General features: G+C 41.3%; 1 protein-coding gene across 2 annotated transcripts in view; it reads right to left on the bottom strand.

Moving 5' to 3' along the window:
• LOC143099264 (mitotic checkpoint protein BUB3-like) overlaps positions 1-18,655 on the bottom strand; it is a 44,507-nt gene extending 25,852 nt beyond the window's left edge. For both annotated transcript variants that reach the window (XM_076262362.1, XM_076262363.1), the window contains exon 1: positions 18,522-18,655. The gene's annotated coding sequence lies outside the window, so the exon portion shown is untranslated. The remainder of the gene's footprint in view (positions 1-18,521) is intronic.
• Between the last annotated feature and the right edge of the window lie 8,455 nt (positions 18,656-27,110).

Genomic DNA, 27,110 nt, shown 5'->3' with positions numbered 1-27,110 from the left:
GGACCTTACGTAGGCCTAAATTAGGACTTTAAAAAATATCGGCGCAAATTATCGGCCAGAAAATAATATTTTCATTTTTTCACTTATCGGCCAATAATATATCGGCCGCCGATATATCGTGCATCCCTAATGATAAGGCTTTGCAGTTGTCCAATATGGTCAATCTATTGTCTCAATTGTGTTTCATATGAGGCGCAGAAGCTACATTCATGCATTGTTTTGCTCCAGTTGATAATGTTTCTGCGTAATTTGTCAGCTGTGATCAAATGCGTTCAATAAATTCCTGTTTTATGTCAAATATAACATGACTATGATTAATGCTTGTATGGTGTATCTAATTTAGGCCTCTCTTATGTTCAATCAAATTCGCTTTGCCCACCCGTTTTTTCTGTGCCCACCCATTTGAACATTTCTGGCTACGCTACTAGAAAGGAAACTGATAAGTCAGTGTACTATTCCTACAAAACAACTAGATACTAACAATGTAGAGCAAGAATAACCATGTGGTGGTGACACTGTTCCAATGAGTAAAGATTCATTTTGGAATCTAAGAGGACACATTTCGTGGAAACATGAGCAAAGAAAAACGTGAGCAATTTGAATATGCTTTCATATCAAGTGGAAGGCTAAAGTAAAACTTGGATGCTAAGCCTGTATTCTTTTGGAAATGAATCCCGACTGATCCCTTTAGTTTTAGGCTTATGTGTATTAATGTTGCCAAGCTTGTTTGTTGTTGCACTATCAGTGTTGCAGTCTTTTAAAATAAATGTTCTGAGTGAAATATATTGCCGTTGCTCTTAGTTTGGGACCGGGAGCGAAATTGACCTGACGCGAATTTGACCGGAGGAGCGGCCGAGTAAACAGCCACCTGCTCTCAGCACAGTATAGACTTGCGCATCTTTTTAAGATGGTGAGCGTAAACAAAGGAAAGCCCTCTAATCGGACGCGCAAGACTGACAATAGACGGGCGGAAAAGAGCGGCCACTCCGGCCTCTAAATTAAAAAGCACTCCGCGCTCAAATTCCATCCATATTACACAAAACTATAAAATAATCTAAACTTCGTTCAATCTCGGTGTATAGATCAGGACAGACTTGCGGAACAGGCTGCAGGGCAACAGACTGACAGCCTGCATGAAGATAAGCGTTAATAGTAAAACAGTGCAATTACTAGGGCTGTCACTTTTGTGAAAAAATCCTGTTCGATTTTTGAGACATAAGTGTTCATTGAATCGATTGTAAAATCGATTTTTTATGTCTAAAGACGTTTCCATTTTCAACGCAAAATATAGGCCAATCCACAAACAACTAACAGGCATTAGGACGAACGTACAGAGGGCGCTTGAAGACGCAAGCCAGCAATATTTCTGATGATTTATTGGCGTGAAGTTTCGTGCACAATGACAAACAGAAGTGCAACATTCTCGAAAACCAGTAAGCCGAGTGGACTGCCATTACATCAGTGACATAACTGCAGGCTTCAACGTAGCTGTGTCTGTGTTTACGATTAGAAATGTCAAACAAATTTCGCCTACGTAGAACTCGATTGCACAGTTTGCGTAGCCTACCGCTTTGTTCTTCTCCATAGTTTGATATACCAAAAATCCGAAGTACTTCCACATCTCCTCAAGTTATTAGGGCCTATCACTCGTCTCTCTACATGTCGCACAGGTTGATCGCGTTGTCCTCCATTTTTTGGCAAAACACGAGCAGCACAGCAGCTTATTGAAACAGCTGTTCCCGGTGCGTAAAATTGGTGGGAATTTTCTTTTTAGCTTTCGCAATGCTTACTGCACTTCGGAATTATTTCATATTCTTATATTCTTGTTTGTGAATTTTGTTACATCTATCTTTTTTATTTGTTTATTTCGTTTAAAATTAATACTGTAAATATTTGGTTAAAATCGATTCCCCATTTTAGTTTTCGAAACTTGTGTTGTTTGGTCCAATCGATTGTGCAATCGATTTTCGAACGTAAAGTGACAGCCCTAGCAATTACCAAAGGGCCCTTGAAGTGATCTTTTTAAAGCCAAGGAGGATGGCTTGTAACAATGCTAGTTGTCAGCTCTGCCATAAGTAGTGACTGATCATCACATTTGCACATTTTGTTGTTTTGCACTTTCTTTTGCACTTGATCTATAGTTTGTAATATTCTTTTTTAAAATTGCACAAATTACACAAATATTTTGAAATATTTGTATACTGTTGTATAGTTTGCTTGGTGTTATTACTTTGTTAACTGTTAGCTGGTTATTTATTTAATATGTAGTGTTTAATAAATCATTGTTAAATGTACAGAGTCTGTAGTGTATCGCACAAACAAGACGCCAGCAACCATAACCCCCCACCCCAGTCGGACGGCAACCCATTTACTGCGGGAAACCCTGGACATCTGAAATGCGACTCATACTTATTTTTAACAGCCAAACAAATGTTGCATAACATAATAAACAGTAACAGAACAGGTCATTGCTCCTGCAAAACGAATCGCTGAACCACACCAGCGATGCCACAGCCAGAGCCGTATATGGCTCTCCATATACGGCTCTGGCCGCAGCGGACTTAAGCTGCCACCTAGTGGCGACGGTTGTAATTCAGTTGCGTGAAACACACGGAGCGTGAGTGAAACAACGATTTTGAAATTACTCCTACTGAATGGACTTGGCCCCAAATATTTTTCTGAAATGCTTCCCCAATATACACCTAATAGAGAGCTTAGATCTACTGGAACTTGTCAATTAATAGTCCTCAGGGTTAAAACCAAGCAAGGAGAAATGGCATTTAGCTATTATGCCACACAGCGCTGTAATCAGCTTCCAATAGATATTAGATTTTCCCCAACACTAGAGTGTTTTAAAAAGAAACTAAAAACTGAACTTTTTCATTCTGCATTTATTGATTCGTTTTTAGGTCACAGCCGACACAGCCAATTAAACTTTAGACAGCCGCAGCAACTTCAAAGACCACTGGACCAAATGCCTCAGACATGAAAGAAATAAGCAGTTTATCAACAAGGCTATCACGATTTTAGAACTGTTACATTCATTACGCTTATGCGAATGTTACAACAGTAGGCTACTGGACGTTTTAATGGCTGCCTCAGGTTGTAACAAAGGTAGGTCCTAGGCTAGCCGAGACCTACATGTCGCTGTTAAGTTCAATTCTTAACAAACTAGACATGTATCACTCCTTTCTGGCCAAATTTCACAGCTTTCACGTTTAACAGCTTTATGTAAATAATTGCCCTTCTGGGACAAATAAAGTGTTACTACTACTACTACTACTAAATCGAGTTTGAACAGAGAGTATAGAAAAGTTTTACGATTGTGCCAGTTCTCCCCTACTCTCGCATAGTAAACAAATGGAATGTTGGAACATTACGCTCCCAAACACAAACGCAAAGGGGTGGGGGTTAAAATTAGTAGGAAAAAAAATATATAAACAGTCATATATATCTTTTTGCCGTGGTATAGTCTTAAGTTTCATTTAGATGTCTTGAAAAGGTCTTAAAAGTCTTTAAATTTGCACTTGGAAAATGTGCAGATACCCTGAGAAAGACCGTTGGTTAGCTAGCTCACTTAAAATATCCTAAACTTTTTTTGACCCTGCCTCTTAAAAAAAATCGGAATCGAGAATCGTTAGGAATCGGAATCGAAATAAGAAATCGGAATTGGAATCGTTCAAATTCAAACAATACCCAACCCTACTCCAGAGAATGTCAGGTTAATCACACACATAAAATTTGGTGCAGTTCTGAACATTTTAACTGAAGATAGGGTCGATTAACCCTTTGAACCCTAAGCTGTTTTTAGGGCATTTTCACTACCTTTATTCATAAGGATTTATTCTGGTCATTGTAAGTGCCACACACACATATTATATATTGTTTGAGTCTAGGCTATTCAGATCAGCCATCATTTCATGTATTAGTACTAGCATTGATTTTATTTCGAATTTTTTTTGAAAAGCATGCCGTTGACTCATTCACTCGCTGCTCGTGCTACTCCTGAACACAGCTTCACTCTACATTACCCATGATGCATTGCACAAACATAACAAACGAGCAACGTGTGTATTCCCTAGCAACGCCAGTGCAGCGCGGCCAGCAGCCTTCTCGGAAAATGGCATATGATAGCGAAAGGAGAGACGTTGCAGACGCAGAGATATCAGATGATTAAGTAAGTGCATGTTGTGTGTGATGTCTGTATGCTACTGAGACCTTGAATTTCCCCTTGGGATCAATAAAGCATCTATCTATCTATTATGATTATCTACGGGAATTTTACGCATTGTCTCGCAAATACTACGATGGTAAAAACCTTATTTTTCTGTGCAAAGTTGACCACCTGCCCTGAAAAAAACAAGTTAGTTTTTTATGATACATTGCTTTTCCTGGAGGTCTTCTTCTGGAGGAACAGTATTGGGGCAACAGCTATATGCAAAAACTTCCATTTTGTGTGATAGAATTTAAGATGTAGTAGTAATTGATTTCATTGCAATATATAACACTAATTTGTTGTGGCTTTTTATTGCAGGATAACAAATAATTATAGGCTAAATAGGATAAATTAAGAAAAAATGCTTTTTATTACACAATATTCTTCTATAATTTCATGAGGAAGCTGAAAACTACAAACTTCCAGGTGGCCATCACACTCTATTAATTGTGGTAATGTTAAATGCCACACACACACAAAAAACAACTTTGGAGAAGTTTGGGTTGGGGGGTATGTTTGAAATTAAACATGACAAACCAGACATTATAGTTTTAATATGTTCTGTGCAAATCAAATTACTGCAGATTTAAGACATTTTATTCTGAGAAATTAAGGTGGTAATAATGACAGGTCCTCGTAATCTGTGTTAATGGGTCTAAACCAGGGGTCTCAAACACCCGGCCCGCGTCCGGCCTAATTCCGGCCCGCGACGTATGTCAAAATAATAATGTAATCCGGCCCTTGAGACTTTTTAATTGTGACAAACAACGATACTGATTAAAATAGACGATAGTTCCAAGTACGGTGACAAATCTCTTTGTACTCTGCTCCACTATGTGCTAAACATCCAGAGCTTCATTCAAACCCAAAATCGCTGCACAAAGTTTTCAGGAAATACTTGTATTACACGCGAGAAACAAAGACGTGCATTTGTAATGACGCGGAAGCGATGCAGGCCATAGTGTTGCAGAAATTGAAGCAGAAATAGGCCTACACCAAATGTTGAAAAACGTTTACGTGTGATGAAGTCTTAGGTAGGCTATGTTATTCACCTATTCTAAATCTGAAGGAGAATATCCTTTTGGAGATTATGATCGATCGTCTATTGAATGGAGGTGCGTCTGCGTGTATACGACGGTGTCCACTATACCATGCTTATTTCGACCCTCTGCCCAACATAGCTTGGAGGTTGCAGTGGTAATCTTGATGATAGTGTCCGTAATGGACGTGGTACAGACAGCAGGGCTAGTAGAAATAGGGCTCAAAACTACAAAGTCACCCGCAATATGATGCGAACTTCTGGGTACTCAGATTACCCGCGATAGCAACTGATTTGACCAGAATACTTTATTGTAGGCCTTGTGGTTTAGAAACCATATACATCTTAGGTGTTGGTATACATCTTAGGTGTTTTCCTGTTAATTTGTTATGTGGGCAATATGAAAAAAGGAAAGTAAACCTGCTCAAATATGTTCATCCAGTATTTATTGAAAGGTGCATAATTTGAGGTGCTTGCCATCCAGTGCCAAATTAGATGGGTAAATTTACCCCCTTCATAAACTTTTGTTTTACTCAAAGATTTTAACATTTACAGTAGGAATATTTTTATTTGGTGTGAAACACACACATACCTGTTTTTATGCTTTTCATTTGTTTAATAATTTGTATTAATAATTATTTTATCATTATTTTATTTATAAGCTAAGGTTGCTAGCACAGGTGTCTAAAACTAGATAAAAACACTTGCACTTTCTGTTTGCATTGTGGTATTTGAAAAAAAAAACATCGCATTTTCAGAAATAGCCGGCCCTCCAATCAGATGACGTTGGCAGAATTGGCCCCCAGCTCATTTGAGTTTGAGACCCCTGGTCTAAACAGTGTGGGTCGAGTGATATTTTTCTTGATACTGACAAAGTTATAAACCCGAGTTATGGTACTGCTCTCATACAGTCTATGGTTGCTCTATTCAAATCCGCAGCTGGCTGCCAACATGGCCTAATATACTTCTAGAACGCTTCGTGCTTTAGCAAGGCCTCAAAATGTCACTTTCCCTACTTAACAGAAACTGTTTTTATTGCAACAGCTGTTTACAGGGGGTATTGCAGCACATTGATTTTCTCTCTTCTCCTTTTCAGGATCGAAGACGAGCTGAATCACATTTTTTACAGTTAATACACAGGTTTGTACACTGGCTACAGCACCTGCATCTTTTGTGAGATAAGTAACATGATAACATAATTTGGACTTGACCTTTCTGTTTCTAAGGTAGGATATGTCTTGTTTGCCTATTTCATGCACACAGCCATTCAAAGCGGTCACATAGCATAAAAAATAGCAATATTATCTAGCTAATGCATTTCATGTCGAGGCCAAGTCTATTTTCTTTGATGTGAAGGCCTATTAGTTAATAACAGGCTGTGTCACTGCTTGAGTCCCAAAGTTGGAAAATGTACCATGTGTCTGTTGTTGTACATATAGCTGCATATTATAACCCATGGTCAACAACCTGCCTGATCCTGAACAGCTGTCTCAAAGTTATTTGAATTTTGTAAACATTCTGTTAATGAAATTTAATTGTGACCGTGTACATATTTTCCCAAAACAAATTATCATATTATGTTTGACACAGAGAGTAGATGTGTTGGCTGAAAACCTGCAAACAGTGACAGCTGTTTTCAGTAAGGAACCCCGAATCACCTTAAATTAATGATTTATGTAATAATTTATGTTTTTTCTGATAATGATTACCCTTTATTGCCTCCTACAATAAATTATTTTGTGCAATCTGGGGACACAGAATAAAGTGGATGCACACAGGCAGCAGACAATATTTAATGAAAAGTTACATGTACACATACTGTTAGGAACAACTGATTGACAGTCACACTTACATTGAAAAAGTTCCACACCTTCTCCAGCCATACAGCTTCATGAAAGTTCTGAATATAGCAGGCAAACTACAGCAGATATTGCACTTTACGGTGAGGCCCGCATAAGACTTTACACGCACTGCCTTACAACCATGGTGCATTTTGCCCATGTAATTGTTTCAGAATTTCTTGAAACCAAAGTATGTGGGCCCTGGTTGAAATTACGTGGAATGACCCTATAGCATATGGCATTCACTCTCTTTTTTTTTTTTTTTTCAAAAAAGAGATGAGAACAAACAAAGCCAATCAAGATGTCATCAAAATGGTGAATGGCACAGTCTATCTAATGTGTGTCATTGTGAGAAGTGCAATATCTGTTGTATCATACCTGCAATATTCAGAACTTTCATGTAGATGTATCTATCGAGATGGGGCGCAGGCTAAGGGCAGGAGGGTCAAATGGCCTTTTTACTGACGTCTTTATTGTGTGACTGTCAATCAGTTGTCCCTGATTGTTGACAGTGTTGTTGTATGTGGAAATGTAGCCTTAAATTATGTGCGCTGCATGTCTGGATCCACTGTAGCCTCTGTCTTCTGCTGTCCAAAACAATTTCTCTTAGATGATAATAAGGGCTGATCGTCATCATTATGATTGGCAAAAATAGAAGGCACAGTAGGAAATGGATGCATGTTAAATTGCCAATTGAAAACCTGCAAACAGTGACATTCCCAGTTAACACATGTTTACTCTGTAACAGACATATGATCATTTGTTATTGTAAAATGTTACAATTTCATTAACAGAATATATATGAAATTTTCTCAATAACTTTGAGACAGCTGTTTGGGATCAGGTCAATTTAGCATGTCAATAATTAAACACATACACATAATCAATAGGCTAGGCCAATATTATGTTCTTTACTCTTAGTATGACCTTTCTTATGGTTGTTGACCATAGATTATAAGTGCAAAGGATACTAAAAAGGTTCATTTTTGCATTTTCCCTTTGGGACTCACTACAGTTAGGCTACAACACTATTCTATAAAGAAAAGACTGGTAGGCTAGACATAAAATGCATTGATAATAGTGCTGCCGCGATTAGTCGACTTAGTCGACCATGAAAATTAGTCGACGGCAATTTTTTTAGTCGAAGAGTCGTTTTACTATTGACCACCTATTTATTTTTGGTCTCCCGTCTCAAACGGCTCATTGTAATGTTATTAACTCTTGAAAAGTACGACTGTCAAACAGGCTACTTAGACTTTGGCAGTCATGTTTTAAACCCTGCCATGCACGCAAGTGTAAACTCGAGCAGCAAAACTGCGTGCCTGCCTGCTTTCAGCGAGCGCAATTCATTATTAGGCAGAGCTAAGTGGGGAAAGCTAAACTAGTTACGCTAGTCCAGACTCTGACTAGTATTGTGGAAATTGCAATAAATTAAGTGAAGAGAGTGGCTCACGTTGACAACGCAACGGTGTGTAAAAAACATGCCGCCCCGTGATATCAACAATAAGGTGCGCGTCATTTCCCATGTTGAATAAGTCACAACGCTTAGCGTTCAAGCCACTGATAAAGTGAGGTAACCTATGTGGTAAGACGCGCAAAGTGCCTGTACCCTATTTGTTTTGAACATGCTGATGTCAGGCTCATTTGCAAAATCCTCAACTCCATACGCCTTTTCAAAATTGGCTAGACCAGCGTTTCTGAAACTATGGGCCGCGGACGAGCACCGGCCGCAACGTGGATACTGCTGGTCCCGGAGCCGCAGAGTGAAATTATTCCCGGGGCTTCGTCTGATAATTTGCTGCGCAATTGATCAAGGAACCGCGGACCGACAGAAAAAGAAAACAAACGTTTCTGCAATCAGTGTCATCAAACATAGAGGCATTAGCCTGGCGAGCCAGGCATACAATTAGTGGTCATTCAATGATGCGTGTGCGCGAGAGAAACTGAAACCACTCGATAACGTTGGTAGCAAAGCTCCGATTCAACCTATTGAAGCTATTTAATTATGAAACGACATTTAATAGAACGATGTGGATTTGTGCAACTTCCATAAAAGCACAGACTAATACACTATCTAGCATTGTATTGTATAGTCAAATTTGAATAAAGTGGCCAAAAGCTATTGTGGCATAATTAAATGTCATGTTAATATTCTTTCCATTTGCCTACCAGTGTATGATGCTTGCATGAGGGAAACATCCCAAAACAATGCCACCCATATAATTGCTGGTGTTTTGAGAAGTATTTATCATGCAACCATGCAAAAGCAATGAATTAATTATATTTTACATTGGTAAAGCAGTCCTCTAATGTGCATGTTTTCACAAACTTTTTGTGAACAGTGTTAGCACTTTAAACATTGGCTGCTTTGAAGTGCATGTATAACAATATAGCATAACAATAATAATTGATAATGATAATTTGATGGGGGGTGGGTTCATGTAGGTGCCATGACCGGCCCTCAGGTCAAAGAAGTTTGACAAACATTGAACATTGTCTATGTCCATGGCAACACTGGCATACAAATAAAGTATATCAAAGGTCTGACATTAGACCTGATGGTAGCATTTGATGGTGATTTCTTTTTTTTTACACATGTTTTTGAACAGTTTATTTAAGTTTTCCCTTCAGTTGAGTTCAAAATAAAATGGACACAACGAAATAACAAACACTTGATTTAAAAAAAAAAAAAAGTCGTTTAGATTAGTCGACTAACCGAAAAATTTGTCGAAAGATTAGTCGTTAGAAAATTAGTCGTTAGTGGCAGCACTAATTGATAAGAAGATAACATTATTGCTATGACCGAAAACTTACACAGCAGGCCTTCAGCGACATCATAAAAAAATTGGCTCCGTTACTTGGCGTGCCGGAGGATTAAAGAAAAACTAGATCTAGGTGGATTTGACATTCCTAAATTGCTGTTTGCATAAGTAGTAATTGCTTTGTTGTACTGTCTGCTCTGCAAAATGTTCCATTGTGAGTGCTGATGAGTGTTGTCTCTGCTTCTCATCCACAGTGTCATCTTCACATGGAGACCTGGTTGCAGCCCTTTGTTTTTATCATTTAGATATCAATGAATCAATCAAACCCCGCTCACAATCTGTTTGATCTACTGCCCTCTGGGAAGAGGTACAGAAGCCTGCGCTCCCGCACTACCAGACTCACCAACAGCTTCATACACCAAGCTGTTAGGATGCTGAACTCTCTCCCTCCTCTCCCCCCTCCACCCTCAGCTACATAACATCCTGGACATTGGACCCACAATGGCCGCCTGCACCACTCCACTTGCACACTTGTACACTTTGCAACTTGTTGTTGTTGTCCTGAAAACACAACACTTCTGCTGCTCTTACATAACTTGCACCACTATGCCACTTTATTTCTTACTTAGGTCAAACAGAACTACCTCAGCCTCTTATTGGCCTGACTTTGCACTAGTATTTTATTTTATTGACTGTCTATGCACAATTTCAACCAAATTTTGCTGCTCTTATTTTTTCATTATATGTGCCCTCTTATTTACTTATTTACTTACTTTTTTGTTTACTTGAATGTTATGTTTGTCTGTGGACTTAAAATTGGTAAAATATGTCTTGTCTCCACCGTGGGATAGTGAGAAACGTAATTTCGATCTCTTTGTATGTCTGGAACATGTGAAGAAATTGACAATAAAGCTGACTTTGACTTCAAGTTTCTGCACCCATTCACATCGGGAGTGCAGCTGTGGAGAGTCAAAAGCTTCAGATTCCTGGGTATAAACCTCAGTGAGGATCTGAGCTGGACACACCATATTGGTGTGGTCACAAAGACAGCAGCTCTTATTTCTGCACCGTCTGCGGAAATTTGCCATGGACTACAACATATTGACCAACTTTTACCGCTGTACAATAAAGAGCATTCTGACTGGTGGCATAACAACATGGTATGGTAACATCACTGCCCAGGATCGAAAATCGCTACAAAGAGCACAACGCATTACAAGGACTGAGTTAACATCCATCAAGGACCTCTACAGCCAGCGCAGCAGAAGAAAGGCCAAGCGTATAGTTTCTGACCCCAGTCATCCCAGCCACTGTCTTTTCACCCTCCTGCCTTCTGGCAGACGATACAAGAGCATAAGGACCCGTACCAGCAGATACAGGAATAGTTTTTACTCGCTAGTCATCAGGATGCTGAATCGTCCTTGGAATTCCCCACATAATGGCACTTAATTTTTTGGATTTTGTTTTACCCTCTTCCTCCTCCTCTCTCAATCCTATTCTTTTATTATTAGTGGGTTTGATCCAGCAAGCCCACAGCATGGCTGAAAGCAAGCCCACTATTGTTCTTCTTAAGTTTACTTATTAGTGGGTTTGATCCAGCAAGACCACTATTGTTCTTCTTAAGTTTACTTTATTTATTATTCCTTTTCGAAAGAAGCCCAGTTCAATGCCTTGCCAGCACTAAGTGTAAAGGCAATGTAAAAAAAGATGAGACAGCGCGAAGCGCTGTCTCATCTTTTTTTTAAAGCCAAACCATGTTCATATAGGTCATTAAAAAAATAAATAAATAGTATTTTCCAAATCCATTCAGCCCAGTCCTATGCCCAGCTAGCTCCATTCAAACTTAGTCATGTGTACAGTTGTATAGATTATTACATTGAGAACCACACTTTCATGCAGATATTATGCACATCCACGCATCATTATTATTCAAGTTAAGTTACTCATCATTGCCCGGCAAGAAGTCCACAATCAATTGTCTTGCCACGATCTGTGGAGCTTACAGACAACGTTATATTACTATAGGTTCTGTATGCTATTTAAAGCCGACCTAACGATGAGTCCCTTCATGACGGTGTGTTGCAATGCATTCTGGGTGCTGTGCTGTGATTCGACGGCTCGTCACCTGACCCACCAAACAACAACTCTCTGGGATGTGGCGTAAATATCGCGTAAAAACCTTGTTGCCGGAACAACAGGGAAGAGGCAACAGGATAGCAGCACGAAAGATACACAGGATACACACGGAATTTTCATGGACGTCCTCATCAGTCTATGGTCTAACTTATAAACGTGTCGGGTCAACGTCAACGATATGTAAGTTAGGCTAACGTAAACGTTAGCTATTTGCTGTTGTCATATGCTTTACGTGATGGCCATTCATCACACTGAATCAGAATTACCTTAGCTCTCAGTAAGTTACAGTTTATTATAGTCATGTGATTTACATAAAGTAGTAAACAACAGTAGGCCTAATGTTACACGTGTGAACAAGTTAAATTCTACCCCACAAGCCACAATAGGAACGTTCAAGTAAGCGTTAGCACATATACAAACCTTTTAAGGTTAGCTAACATGCTAAGCATTGAAAATGAATGCGTTAGCAATAGCCACTGCTTTTTTTGAGCTGACAAGCCATGGAAATGCGTTAACGTAATCAGCCAAATTGACTCACTTCTTAACCTTGGTATGGTGTTACAAGGATGTGGAGTCGACATGTAAATTGTTAGTATGGTTTTAATGTGTAAACAGACCAACCATGATTTTGCAATGAAGTCATTTTAGGTACTACTTTCACGAAGTCTGTAGTTCTGTCAAAGTTTATCTTATCGTTGAACAGACTACATGGTTATCTTCCTTAGACTTCGTAGATGTAGTTACTACAATTTGGAAGCGAAATTCGAAGTGTAAATATGGTTTTAATGTGTAAACAGACCAACCGCGATTTTGCAATGAAGTGAATGGAGACATTTTAGGTAGCCTACTACTTTCACGAAGTCTGTAGTTCTGTCAAAATTTATCTTATCGTTGAACAGACTACATGGTTATCTTCCTTAGACTTCGTAGATGTAGTTACTACTACAATTTGGAAGCGAAATTCGAAGTGCAAATATGGTTTAAATGTGTAAACAAGACGCCTGATGTTTAATATATGTTAATGAATGGGCACAGTATTATTGTGTACAGTAATGGGCTATCAGTAGTATGAACAGTTCATGTGTTATGTGATTTACATAAACTAGTGAACAACAGAAATGTTAAAAGCTGGTATTGTGTTTCCTGAATTCTTACATTCAGGCATTCAAATGAAATGTAATTAAATAGCATATATATACTCTATCAGTGTATGATGCTTGCATGAGGGAAACATCCCAAAACAACGGCACCCATATAATTGCTGTTGTTTTGAGAAGTATTTCTCATGCAAGCATCATGCAACAATGCAAAAACAAAGAAACTAGTGTAGGTACTACTTTCACGAAGTCTGTAGTTCTGTCAAAATTTATCTTTAATGTGTAAATAGACCAACCGCGATTTTGCAATGAAGTGAATGGAGACTTTTTTGGTAGCCTACTACTTTCACGAAGTCTGTAGTTCTGTCAAAATGTATCTTATCGTTGAACAGACTACATGGTTATCTTCCTTAGACTTCGTAGATGTAGTTACTACTACAATTTGGAAGCGAAATTCGAAGTGCAAATATGGTTTAAATGTGTAAACAAGACGCCTGATGTTTAATATATGTTAATGAATGGGCACAGTATTATTGTGTACAGTAATGGGCTATCAGTAGTATGAACAGTTCATGTGTTATGTGATTTACATAAACTAGTAAACAACAGAAATGTTAAAAGCTGGTATTGTGTTTCCTGAATTCTTACATTCAGGCATCCAAATGAAATGTAATTAAATAGCATATATATACTCTATCAGTGTATGACGCTTGCATGAGGGAAACATCCCAAAACAACGGCACCCATATAATTGCTGTTGTTTTGAGAAGTATTTCTCATGCAAGCATCATGCAACAATTCAAAAACAAAGAAACTAGTGTAGGCCTAATTATATTTTACATTAGTAAAGCAGTACTCTGATGTGCATGCTTTCACAAACTTTTGTGAACAATCTTAGCACTTTAAACATTGACTGTTTTGAAGTGCATGTATAGCAATATAGTATAAAAATAATAATTGTGATATCATTACAATTTGATAGGGGTTGGGAGGAGGGGGTGGGTTCATGTAGGTGGGCCCTATGACCCCAAAGTATGCCTTGACTGGGCCTCAGGTCAAAGAAGTTTGAGAAATGCTGATGTGGACGACAAAGCAGCAAGGAGGCGTCGTGTGATCATTTAAACAAGTTTTATGACAAGGTCGATAAGGGTGGGAAAAATCTTACATTTCTGTGCAAACTTTGCCCGCACTTCAGTCACATTGTCTTTTAAGAAAATGCAGTCCTTTTTTCGGTTCCAGCAGCCAACAACCTCAGAACTGACCCTTCAGGCCTCTCAGGAGGCGCTGGCCTTTAACCGCAGCCAGAAGAGAGTCAGCAGAAATTTGATTGCCTTTAAAAAATCTGACTTCTTAAAAAATCTTAAACTGGCTGCATTACGTGATTATTTCTGAGATTCTGATACGTTTTTAACCATGACCTATACACAGGTCAGCTTAAGATGGCTTACTAGCAACTAACTAATTACCCTAGCAACAACCTAGAAACCACCCCTGTAATGTCAACCTAGCGACCACCATAGCAGCCAGCATAGCAACCATGTTATTTATGCGTTTTAGCTTATTGGATGTTGCGTTAATGCAGACAACTTTTGATACGTGTGCCCGATTTTCATAAATGAGGTACCGTTGGAATCCTTGGATGAGGCCGAGTTCCATGCCACTGATCAAACCCACTCTTGCAGTTCCTCGGAACCGCAATTCTAGTTATATCTTCTTTTTCACCCACTTTTTGGCCGAACTACTGCTCCTAGACCGTTTGAGCTATCGACGCGGTTCGAACTCCAAAAATTCAGGCCCGAACCGGTGTAACTTGCTTGTTAATTTCGTGTCGCTGGCCCTTGTCGTTTTCGCAGTATTCCCGTTTTTCGGCGTTTTTGGGCCCCATTGAAATGAATGGCGGAATGTTCAAGGATTCTAATTCGATTGTGACATCACAGCTCTAATTGTTTAAGCTTGCACCTGGCAGAGTTCTGAGCCATCTGGCAGAGCTCTAATGGGCTGGGCTGGGCTGTCTGTGTATATGAAGGTGTGTGCATGTAACTTTTGACCCGTATGTCCGATTTTCATGAATGAGGTACCGTTGGAATCCTTGGATGAGGCCGAGTTCCATGCCCCTGATCAAACCCACTCTTGCAGTTCCTCGGAACCGCAATTCTAGTTATTCTTGAAGTTGAATGGACACTTCAACACAAGGAATTTCAATGCTGATAAATGCTTATTTATGAGTACGATGATGAAGTTGAACTTGTTTTTTGTAGACATTAATTAAATAAACCTAAATGTAAAAACAAACCCTCTTCTATTATTTTGTTCAGTGATTCATATATTAACATTTTTGTTAAGCATTTTTGTAGCTTTTAGATAATGGTTAAACCATATTGATTCAGTAACATTATTTCAACCTAATGTAGATTCCCATTTAGGTGATGGTTGAAACACCATTGATTCAATGTCAGTATGAAGGCAGCAGCAGAACTACAGTTACACCCCACTAATGATCAGCAGGCAACCTGTAGAGAGAGTCTCAAGTTTTAAATACCTTGGTGTCCACATTACTGAAGACTTAAAATGGACTGTTAACACTCAATATGTTCTGAAGAAGTCCAGACAACGACTCTACTTCCTTCGTCAGCTAAGGAAATTCAAAGTTTCTACATCCATCATGAAGGCCTTCTACACTTCAGCGGTTGAGAGTGTTCTAACTGGTAGCATTATCACCTGGTATGGAAACTCCACAGTTAGAGATTGTAGTACTCTGCAGAGAGTAGTGCGCTCAGCTGAACATACTATAAGAACTCAACTCCCTGCTCTACAAGATATCTATTCCAGAAGAGTACTCCTAAGAGCCCAAAAGATTCTGAAGGACTCTTCTCATCCTAACAATAGATTATTCCTACCGCTGAAATCAAGAAGACGCCTATGTAGTCACAAAGCCAGAACTGAGAGACTCAGGAGAAGTTTTTATCCCCAGGCCATCTGAACTCTGAACTCACACTATACTGACTTTGCACACATTCACTCCTCAGCACTCTCAAACATTTCCCAACTCTTAACTCACACTATACTGACTTTGCACTCATTCACTACTCAGCACTCATGACCCCCCCCCCCCCCCCACACACACACACACACACCTACAAGACTTTTAGCACTTTTACATCCCTCTCCTATGCTACAGACCTTTTATTTATTTTGTTATTTCATCACACGTCAAAACACACACACACATATCTGACTTTCTCCAACTTTTGCACATCTCCATAGAACTTTTTATTTATTATTTTTGATTTCTCCTCCATCTACCCATGTCCTTGATTGCCTAGCCTTTCTGCCCCCCCCCCCCCCCCCCCCCCACACACACACACACACACACCTACAAGACTTTTAGCACTTTTACATCCCTCTCCTATGCTACAGACCTTTTATTTATTTTGTTATTTCATCACACGTCAAAACACACACACACATATCTGACTTTCTCCAACTTTTGCACATCTCCATAGAACTTTTTATTTATTATTTTTGATTTCTCCTCCATCTACCCATGTCCTTGATTGCCTAGCCTTTCTGCCCCCCCCCCCCCCACCCTACCCCCATCCCCAACACACACACAAAAAACACACACACTTACATCATCACCGTCATCACCTCACATACATACAGCACACTGCTTGCTACAGTAAGCCTCCTCTACATACTTGTTGCACACTGCAACCCCCCTCCTCCCTACATGCACAGCACATTGTCTTCAGGATCTTCTCCAACACACATCCTCTACATACTTACAGCACACTGCCCCCACCTACCCACACACACACACAGTCACTGCTCCACTCCCCTCCTGCCCACACACACATCTTCACAGTCATCACTCACATACATCATACATACAGTACTCTGCTTAAAATAGTAAGTCCCTTCACCATACTTGCAGTACACTGCTCCCCCCCCCCCCTACATACACAGCACATTGTCTTCAGGATCTTCTCCAACACACATCCTCTACATACTTACAGCACACTGCCCCCACCTACCCACACACACACACTACACACACACACACACACACACACACAGTCACTGCTCCACTCCCCTCCCGCCCACACACACATCTTCACGGTCATCACTCACATACATCATACATACAGTACTCAGCTTGAAATAGTAAGTCCCTTCACCATACTTGCGTTACACTATCCCATCTCCCCTGTCATCCCCCCAACACACACACCAAGACCCCTGGCAGTTGGGTTAGCCCCTTGAGCCGTGGATCTGCCCAAGGTTTCTTCCTTGGTAAGGGAGTTTTTCCTTGCCCCTGTTGCTCTTGGGTGCTCCTTGTTGGTTCCCCCCCCCCCCCCCCCGCAATCCCAATCCTCCCCCACCTTTCTTATGCAGCCCTTGCCACTTAATCTACTAAACCCCTCTTCTACTGCACAAACCCCCCCCCCCATTAATGCACAAATAGGCTGACACCAGACATAATTTCACTGCATTTCTTACTTCCAGTAACTATATGCATGTGACAATAAACTTCCTGTTATCATGGTCTCCTTGATTGAAAATCCAATGTTGATTCAACAGAAAGTAGAAGGGACACTTTCAACATCGGATCAATGTTAGGCTTCAATGTAGTTTCAACATTTCTGCCAAAACATATTTCAACGTTGATTCAACTGAATTTTGCTATGTGGGGCACCTTTATTGTCTATGGCCCACATTGGCAGGCAATCACAGAGACCTGTCTGATTTCCAGTCAGTCACATGCTCCTCCATTGGCCTCCAGTGATTGCTGGCCCCACAAAGAAGGCGTCGCTATTTACGTACGTTCTCGAGCCCAATGAGGTATCTAGCAAAGATTCTATAGTTAACTTTATCAACCGTCTCTGTATCTAGCTTTCTAATATCTATAATCGAATCCCCATATCCACGCGAGTAAACGGAAAGGGCGGGACTTTGGCTCTTTTAACGTGGGCGCCGAAAAGAAAACAGGAAGGTAACGCAGCTGCCATGCACACGCCATGCATCCGATGTGAATGGATTAGTATACCGTTGCCCATTAAAATGAATGGGAGTAGCTGTCAGTCTCCCCAGGTCTACAAACACGGGCGATAAACGGTAACAAATGCGTCGAAGTGCAACGCTTGTGTTAGCGTTGCCAAGGATGCCTGCTAGCAAAATGTCCATTTAGTGTGAGACGCAAATTATACGAGTTTAGACTATAATAATTACTAACTTGAAAACAACAACCCCAATTTGTAAGGATCATACAGTTGTCAATAAGTTTAGCGTTAACCTGCCCGTGAGGACAGCGGCAACGTTACTGTTCGCTGTCTTAATTTGGTGCCTGACTAGTCACACACACACATTAACCCAGTTCACAAACTGTACAACAAATTATATGTGATCTGCAGTGACGCTCAGACATCTTACCGTTCAAAAGATTGCTGCTGTAGCGGACAAAAACTATTTCAACAGCTTCGACCAGAAACGATATCCCAAGGCGCAATCGTTTTGTTTTAAACCACTTCCGTGCGGGCTCTCTCACTTTCAAATGAATTGACCTCTCCAGAATAAGTCCCGCCTCCGTAACTTCCGTATCCATCCAACTTCCGGGCGTGGATTACGGTGTGTTTCCACACAACGAAATTTCGCGTCGCTCTCATTGAGGTTGAATGGAGACGAAATTCGCCCTAGTTGGGCGAAATGAAAGCGAATCGCCGAGGCAGGCGAAAAAAAGTTGGCCAAAGTTTAACTTTATTTAAATGAGGACCAATCGAGAACCAATCAGGTCCGCGTCTTTGTGTTTGGAGGCGGGAGTTACAAAAAAGTGTGACCAAGATGGCGGAGACTACCTGAGCTGTAACACGAACATTTGTATGTGATTAAAATGTTTCTACACGAACATTGGCACTTGTATCAACACGAATTGTGGTTTATATGCCACACGAACTTAGTCAGAGCACATACACCACTAAATAGACCACTATATATGTTAGTTTAAGCACTCGATCTTTTTAGCTAGCTGACAGGCGGAATGCTAGTATTTTAGGACATTGGATTGCATTGTAAACCTAGCTAGACAGCTAGGCTACATGCTGCAACACAGGTATGAAATATATTATGTCTTTGTGACCTTGTTGTTTCTATGAACATGAATTGTTGTTTATATGCAACATCAACTTAGTCGAGGCATAAAGACCCCTGGATATCTTCATTAAGTACTTAAACATTTGAATTAGCTGATTAGCCTAATTAGCTCGCTTGCCACCACTGGCTAGACACTGCAGTCAAAAGGTTAGCGGTTTCGCCGTCACGCCCCCGAGTTCGACTTCGGTTGAGTCTGACTTGGTCTGGCTTTCTACGTAAACGTGATCTAGCTAGCCGGGAGGAGCTACAACAGAGGGCAGCTCATCCCGGACAGAAAGGCTACAGCAGAGCCCGTCTACGGAGAGCCTTGCCACTCCGTATTAAGTCCCATTGTACCGAATTTTGGATGCAGTTCCACCAGAGTTCCACTGGGGGCGATCGCCATGAGTGCAGAATGAATGGGAGTCAATGGAGCTAGACAGCTAAATTTGTCTCTTCCACCTGATTGTCGTTGACAAATCTCAGATTTGATTGTAGTTTGTATAACTTCAACATGGGTTATAGGTCAAAAGTTGAATGGAGTACTTATGTCCTTTTGATTTCTTACAGGTTGGGTCGTTGTTGCACATAACACGCTAGCATTGTGCTAATGAATGACATCATTGACACATTTGAAAGGCTTTTTAGAACAATTAAAGCCTGTGGTGCAGGTTTTTTTTTTTGTCTTTTCTGGCAATTTTCTAATTGGTAATAAACATTTAAACAATTATAAATTGTATTTGATGTTGTAAAGTATCACAAAAAAGAAATATAATAAGGAAAAGTAGGTGATATTTAACGGTTAGCAACAGGTTTGCGAAGATTCTTATTTCTCCCACAATGCATTCCATGACGTCACATGAGGTACTCGTTTTGGGAAGACATAGGAAAGGCCGCCTTGATACCATTGAGAGAGACGACGATTAGTGAGAGTAGCAGCTAGTGAGAGAGTAACAGTGTCAGATATATAAGTAAATATAAAGATAGAGATAGCCTAGATAGATAGATATATAGAGATAGATAGATAGATAGTGAGAGAGAGATAGCATAGATCAGCGGTTCCCAAACTTTTCCCTCCGCGTACCACCGCCTACATTCCGACTCGGCTCGCGTACCCCCACCATCCGACACATAAACACATAACCCCCCCCCCCCCCCGCGTTGACAATATTTGTCCGTTTCCCGGTTTTAGGTGCGTGCATTTGGTCAGTTAAAAAGTTATGAAAATTAGCCTGCATAGTAGCCTAACTACATCCACATACAATATCTTATCTTATAATAGGCCTACAACAACGCATGACAAGGATGTATTCGTTTGTACAACACTATACAGCCTAGAAAGACTAAACTTAGGCTACCTTTAGTTTGTTAAATGTAAAGCCTAGCTTAATGTTACCTTTCTTTCAAAAACCTGTTATATCCGCGAAACTTTCCCCCCACGGACCATCCAACAAAAGTAACGCATTCTATTAGCTATTCCAGGCGTCATGTTTAATAAGCTGCCCTTTTTTTGATGAACACATACAGAGTTTATAAATGATATCCTTTAATTTCACGTTTTCATATCATTATGACCTGATTCGAAATTATGTATTTATTCATGAATTAATTACAAAAGATTTAAAATTTTCATTTTATAGGCTACCTGTCCGCCATAGCCCTTTTCATCTCGCGTACCCCCTAGAAGCAGCTCGCGTACCACCGGGGGTACGCGTACCACAGTTTGGGAATCCCTGGCATAGATAGATAGTAGTGAGAGATAGCATAGCATAACATAACATAGCTGATGGAGAGAGGGAGAGAGTAGATATATAAATAAATAGATAAAATGGTTTACTACTGTGTTTGTGCCGGGTGCAAGAACTCCAGCAAAACTGGACTTAGGGTCCATTGCTTCCCCAAGGACAAAGGGATCTTCCGAAGCTAGGTGCAATTTGTCAAGGTTAGGTGGGCAGATTTTTCAGCTAGCTCCGTCACCGCCTTCTCGAGAATATGTAGCGCGCATTTCAAGGAGGAGGATTACCACTCAGGGGATGCCAAGATGGTCTCACTTGGTTTAAAGAGTGAGAGGATGGCGAAGTTAATTCCTACTGCTTTGCCGTCTGTGCATGCAAACCTCTCTGCCTGCCCTGTCCCGAGGTCCAGAGACACCGTCTGCCGCAAGCGAGATATTGCCACGGTAAGCATCATGCTAATGTTTACAAGCTGCGCGTTAGCTAGCTCTGTGTGTATTTTGCATACCGTGTTCCCTTTGACACAGCCTCCACAACAATCATGATCAGTCTGACATTAGAGGATATTTCGTGATTCACGAATATGAGCCAAAACAAAATTGCGCTGAAGTAAATGTCCATATCGTCATGAAAGCATCATGGCTAGCGTTGGGATCAGTGGTGGTGATCATCAAGCAGCCTTCACAACTAAACAGTGTGTTTGCGTTTTGTGTTAGACTGCTACGGTTCTCTTTCACATATATTTGTCCATGACCATGTCACCAGGGCTGTAGTGGAGGCTAACGCAAGTAAACACAGTTTACCCACCTCTGATATTTCAGAAACAGAGTTTATCCACTTCTCACTTCAGAGTTTAGCTACCTCCCAATACAGTAAATGCACTACCTCATAGAGTTTATGCACCACATGCACTCTAGACATGTATTACCACTAGTATTGATGTAAACATTTAACAGTAACCTTCAACATCATCAAATATGTTCTGAATGTCTTTCATGTATTTTTGAATACATCGAGTAGCGCATATCAGGGTCCACTGTACTGTAATCTTTTTTCTCTTGTGTACCCTCTTCGCTGACCTTTTTTATATTTGTTTTCACAAGATGTTGACAGACGCCTCACAGCAGGAGACCATGGACAGTGTGATACTGGGGATCAGCCCTTGCCCACCTCCACTTCTGATGCTGGGACACAGGTGTACCAGGCTGGCTTTAGTCTGTTGGTTTGTGATATCATATTTGAGTGTTATACTGTATTGGTTATGTAAGTGGTAATAATTGTCGCTGTACCCCATTCAAGGGGTGCTGCATGTCTGCTCCTCTGTCTGTGTGCTTGGATTTTCTTTTTTGTTGTTATTTGCATGACATTTCTTGTATGTAATTAAAAATAATTTACCAATCATTTTACCTGTGCCTTGTCAACCTGTGAGCGGTGTTGTCTGGGCTCACTGTGTGTCTGCTTGATGTGCTTTTGCATGTATCACTGCATAGTATGCATGCATGAAATATCATGGGTTTGTGTGTGAGAAAGAGAACCATCAGCTGACCCTCAGGTAAGACCACACTATTGCAGGCCAAAGAAACAAGGTGCAAACATTTCGCGTCTAGCCCTTCATCAGTGTTCCTTGTATGTGTACCCCCCCACCCACCCCCATCCCCAACACACACACAAAAAACACACACACTTACATCATCACTGTCATCACCTCACATACATACAGCACACTGCTTGCTACAGTAAGCCTCCTCTACATACTTGCTGCACACTGCCCCCCCCCCCCCTCCCTACATACACAGCACATTGTCTTCAGGATCTTCTCCAACACACATCCTCTACATACTTACAGCACACTGCCCCCACCTACACACACACACACACAGTCACTGCTCCACTCCCCTCCCGCCCACACACACATCTTCACTGTCATCACTCACATACATCATACATACAGTACTCTGCTTGCAATAGTAAGTCCCTTCACCATACTTGCAGTACACTGCTCCCCCCTCTCCCCTACATACACAGCACATTATTTCTCCAACACACATCCCCAACATACTTACAGCACACTGCCCCCCCCCCCCCCCCATACACAGCACATTGTCTCATTAGGAAGCTTCTCCAACACACATATTGCACACTGCCCTCTCCCCACATACACAGTACACTATCCCATCTCCCCTGTCATCCCCCCAACACACACACCAAGACCCCTGGCAGTTGGGTTAGCCCCTTGAGCCGTGGATCTGCCCAAGGTTTCTTTCTTGGTAAGGGAGTTTTCCCTTGCCCCTGTTGCTTATGGGTGCTCCTTGGTGCCCCCCAATCCCAATCCTCCCCCACCTTTCTTATGCAGCCCTTGCCACTTAATCTACTAAACCCCTCTTTTACTGCACTTTTTACCCTCCCCCCCCCCCCCTACATACACAGCACATTATTTCATCAGGAAGCTTCTCCAACACACATCCCCAACATACTTACAGCACACTGCCCCCCCCCCCCCCCCCCATACACAGCACATTGTCTCATGAGGAAGCTTCTCCAACACACATATTGCACACTGCCCTCTCCCCACATACACAGTACACTATCCCATCTCCCCTGTCATCCCCCCAACACACACACCAAGACCCCTGGCAGTTGGGTTAGCCCCTTGAGCCGTGGATCTGCCCAAGGTTTCTTTCTTGGTAAGGGAGTTTTCCCTTGCCCCTGTTGCTTATGGGTGCTCCTTGGTGCCCCCCAATCCCAATCCTCCCCCACCTTTCTTATGCAGCCCTTGCCACTTAATCTACTAAACCCCTCTTCTACTGCACTTTTTACCCTCCCCCCCCCCCCCCTACATACACAGCACATTATTTCATCAGGAAGCTTCTCCAACACACATCCCCAACATACTTACAGCACACTGCCCCCCCCCCCCCCCCCATACACAGCACATTGTCTCATGAGGAAGCTTCTCCAACACACATATTGCACACTGCCCTCTCCCCACATACACAGTACACTATCCCATCTCCCCTGTCATCCCCCCAACACACACACCAAGACCCCTGGCAGTTGGGTTAGCTCCTTGAGCCGTGGATCTGCCCAAGGTTTCTTTCTTGGTAAGGGAGTTTTCCCTTGCCCCTGTTGCTTATGGGTGCTCCTTGGTGCCCCCCAATCCCAATCCTCCCCCACCTTTCTTATGCAGCCCTTGCCACTTAATCTACTAAACCCCTCTTCTACTGCACTTTTTACCCCCCCCCCCCCCATTAATGCACAAATAGGCTGACACCAGACATAATTTCACTGCATTTCTTACTTCCAGTAACTATATGCATGTGACAATAAACTTCCTTGTATCCTTGTATGTTTTGTGCCTAACCATTTTTTTTAATAGAGATTTGTTTACTTCCAACCTGTGTCTTTATCCTTGTTCAGTAAATGTTTAAATGTTCAGTAACCATTACAAGCAATGCCAATAAACTGTTTTTTTTTATTATCAAAATTCATGTGTTCTGTGTACTTTATAACATTTTAAGGGCAATGGAGCGATCACAATAGAATAAGCATAACAATTCTTTTTATTCATTTTCATCTAAACGAGGCCATTGAAAGCCCTGGGGCCTGTACTACGAAGCGGGGTTTCTGGCTTATCTGGGTAACTTCGAGAGTAACTTGATCACGTGTGGCGTAACTTCCCGATTAACCCGTACTATGAAAGGTGGATAGGTTTTAACCGAGGTATGCTGCCATGGCAATTTACGCTGCATCTCAAACCTGCTCCGACCAGGTTATGTTCTTGGTTAACCCGAGGTTTCCGTTAACCACACCCTTTATAAGTACCACCCCTCCACTAACAATTTCTCCCGAGACATGTCGGCGTACCTGGATGATCCATACGACATTGGAGCGCAAATCGTGAGGGACTCTCTTCGCAGGGCGAGGGGTTTTAGAGACCGCCAGAAAATATATATAGCCTACCCGGACGATATTCTCTATGAAGATATAGATTGCCAGCCGAGGGAATTCGTTATCTTTGTCAGATGATCTAGGAAGACGTCTCATAGCAATGCCCGTATACGTGGACATTCATGTATTCAATCGGTGATGCAAGAATACTGTATGTCCTAAAATAAATCGGACATAGGCCTACAGTATGCTGAACATCTGAGCAAGAATAGCCTAAAATAAATCGGACATAGCCTACAGTAGGCCTAATAAATAAAAATCACAATTTTAACAAACTTGTTGAATTGAATGTCATATTACTGTACCCTGCACATAAAGGCTACACATTTCCACAGCACCAGAATCCAACCGAATGCCTCCCTCAACCCCCTCCATAATCGGCCTTCCACTATTATTTGCGATGGCCAACTCCTCTGCTACTGTAAAACACTCTGGTGCCTTACAGTAGTGTTCAAAGACACCTTTTTCTTGTTAGCTGTAAAACAGAGGCCAAGTGAAGGCTATAAGCATAGGCCTACATGTTTTCATAATTAGGAAATATTAATGCAAGCTATGACCATATAAACCACTATTCTGAATAATGTGTTTGTGTTTCATTTTCACCTGCTGCCATGTGCGTTTGGCAATGGTGTTGCATCTGAAATGTTCACAGGATCAGTCAATGGGGCTACTTAAACATTCAATTATCCTTATTACTGTAATCTATATGCCCACTTCTAAATTGTGTTGCATCTGTAGGCATTTCTATGAACTCAAAATAAGTAATTTAATTATTTCAACTCATTAAATACATTCCGCAAGCTATTACTCCTCCGTATTTGAAGAACATGTGGAAATAAAACTTTACTTTTAGGCATTTAGGATCTGCAATACGTTGCCAACAGCTTTGCCAGCATGCTTTGTTCACTGCCGACGTATTTGTCATAATAATTGCCATTCCTCATCCGTAAAATAAGGTGAACGCGTCATCACTGAAAGTGGTGATTTGCGCTGCAACCCGCCCCTTTTATGTGAACGCGCACAAACTCCAATGAGGTTAACCCCGGCTCAACAAATCAACTTCATAATCAGCGTCGTAGTACCGATTAACACCACTAAAGATAACCAGGTTTTGTCAACCCCGGTTTAACAAAGTAACCTTGGGTTACATCTGGGTTAGTTAAGCTCCCTTCGTAGTACAGGCCCCTGATAGGTCTGGGGTCCGTTGCACAAAAGCAGAATTAAGACATCCGGGATAAGTTACTGAGCTGCGCTCAATGAATCCAAAACAAGAGCGTACAGGCTTAATTGGTTGCACAAAGACCAAGCCAGGATGAGCAGACACGGATTCATCAAGCCAGGTGAAACCTATCCTGGATAAGTGCGCGCTCACGGCTCCCTCAAATAGACCCCGCCACCGATCACAGATTCACTGATTCACCATGGCAACTAGCGGCTTCATTGCTTCTTCTACGGTGTGAAGTAGGTAGCGATAGCCTTTTCACAACAGCAACAAACAGCAACACCTCTGTTTAGGAGAATATTGCAACTAGTTCCGCGACCACCACGTGCGAAATGGTTAGGCACTCCCGTGATGTCACATTGTCGCATGACAGGTCGGGAATGGCGAGTATGTAAAAGTTAATTAATGATCACAAACGTTTAAGTAATGACAATGGGTCTAGGTATATGTGATAACAATGTGTAGTGGGCAGTGGAATAATTATTGGTTTCCGTTTGTGGTGACTGCTTACTGAGATAAGGGATGAGATTAAATAGATCCTGGAACTTAGCCTGGTCTGGAGCAGGCTAGCGCCAAAGAATAAATCGCCATGGTAACTTATACCATAACATATCCTGCTGCCCCCTATCCCGCTTTTGTGCAACTGGATCACGGATAAATTGAGCCAGGATAACCAAGATATCCCGGCTTAATCCCTTATCCTAGTTTTGTGCAATAGGCCCCTGGTCACCACTTTGGAATTGTTGTCTGATGGTGAAACCACACAAGAGGGTAGAGGCTTCCTTATACTCCTGCCTAAAACCCCATAAGCCCAGCGTATAGCCTGCCTGTAAACAGTGTACCGGTATTGCATAGGGATAAGTAGGAAAGATTGTTCAGTTTAAAACTGTAAGTAGGTTGGAGACGTCATTTTAAGCCTGTGTCTTATGCATGTTTATTGTGTATGCGACACATCTCCTCTCCTATAACTGTTGGTTCAAAGAACTCAGT

Source organism: Alosa pseudoharengus, unplaced genomic scaffold, assembly GCF_046254945.1.
Source record: "Alosa pseudoharengus isolate Yale_2024_CS ecotype anadromous, Long Island Sound unplaced genomic scaffold, YU_APseudo_1.1 YU_APseudo_1.1_scf_26, whole genome shotgun sequence".
Lineage (NCBI taxonomy): Eukaryota > Metazoa > Chordata > Actinopteri > Clupeiformes > Clupeidae > Alosa > Alosa pseudoharengus.
Note: the sequence above shows the minus strand (reverse complement) of the source record. Positions and strands in the feature narration are given on the sequence as shown.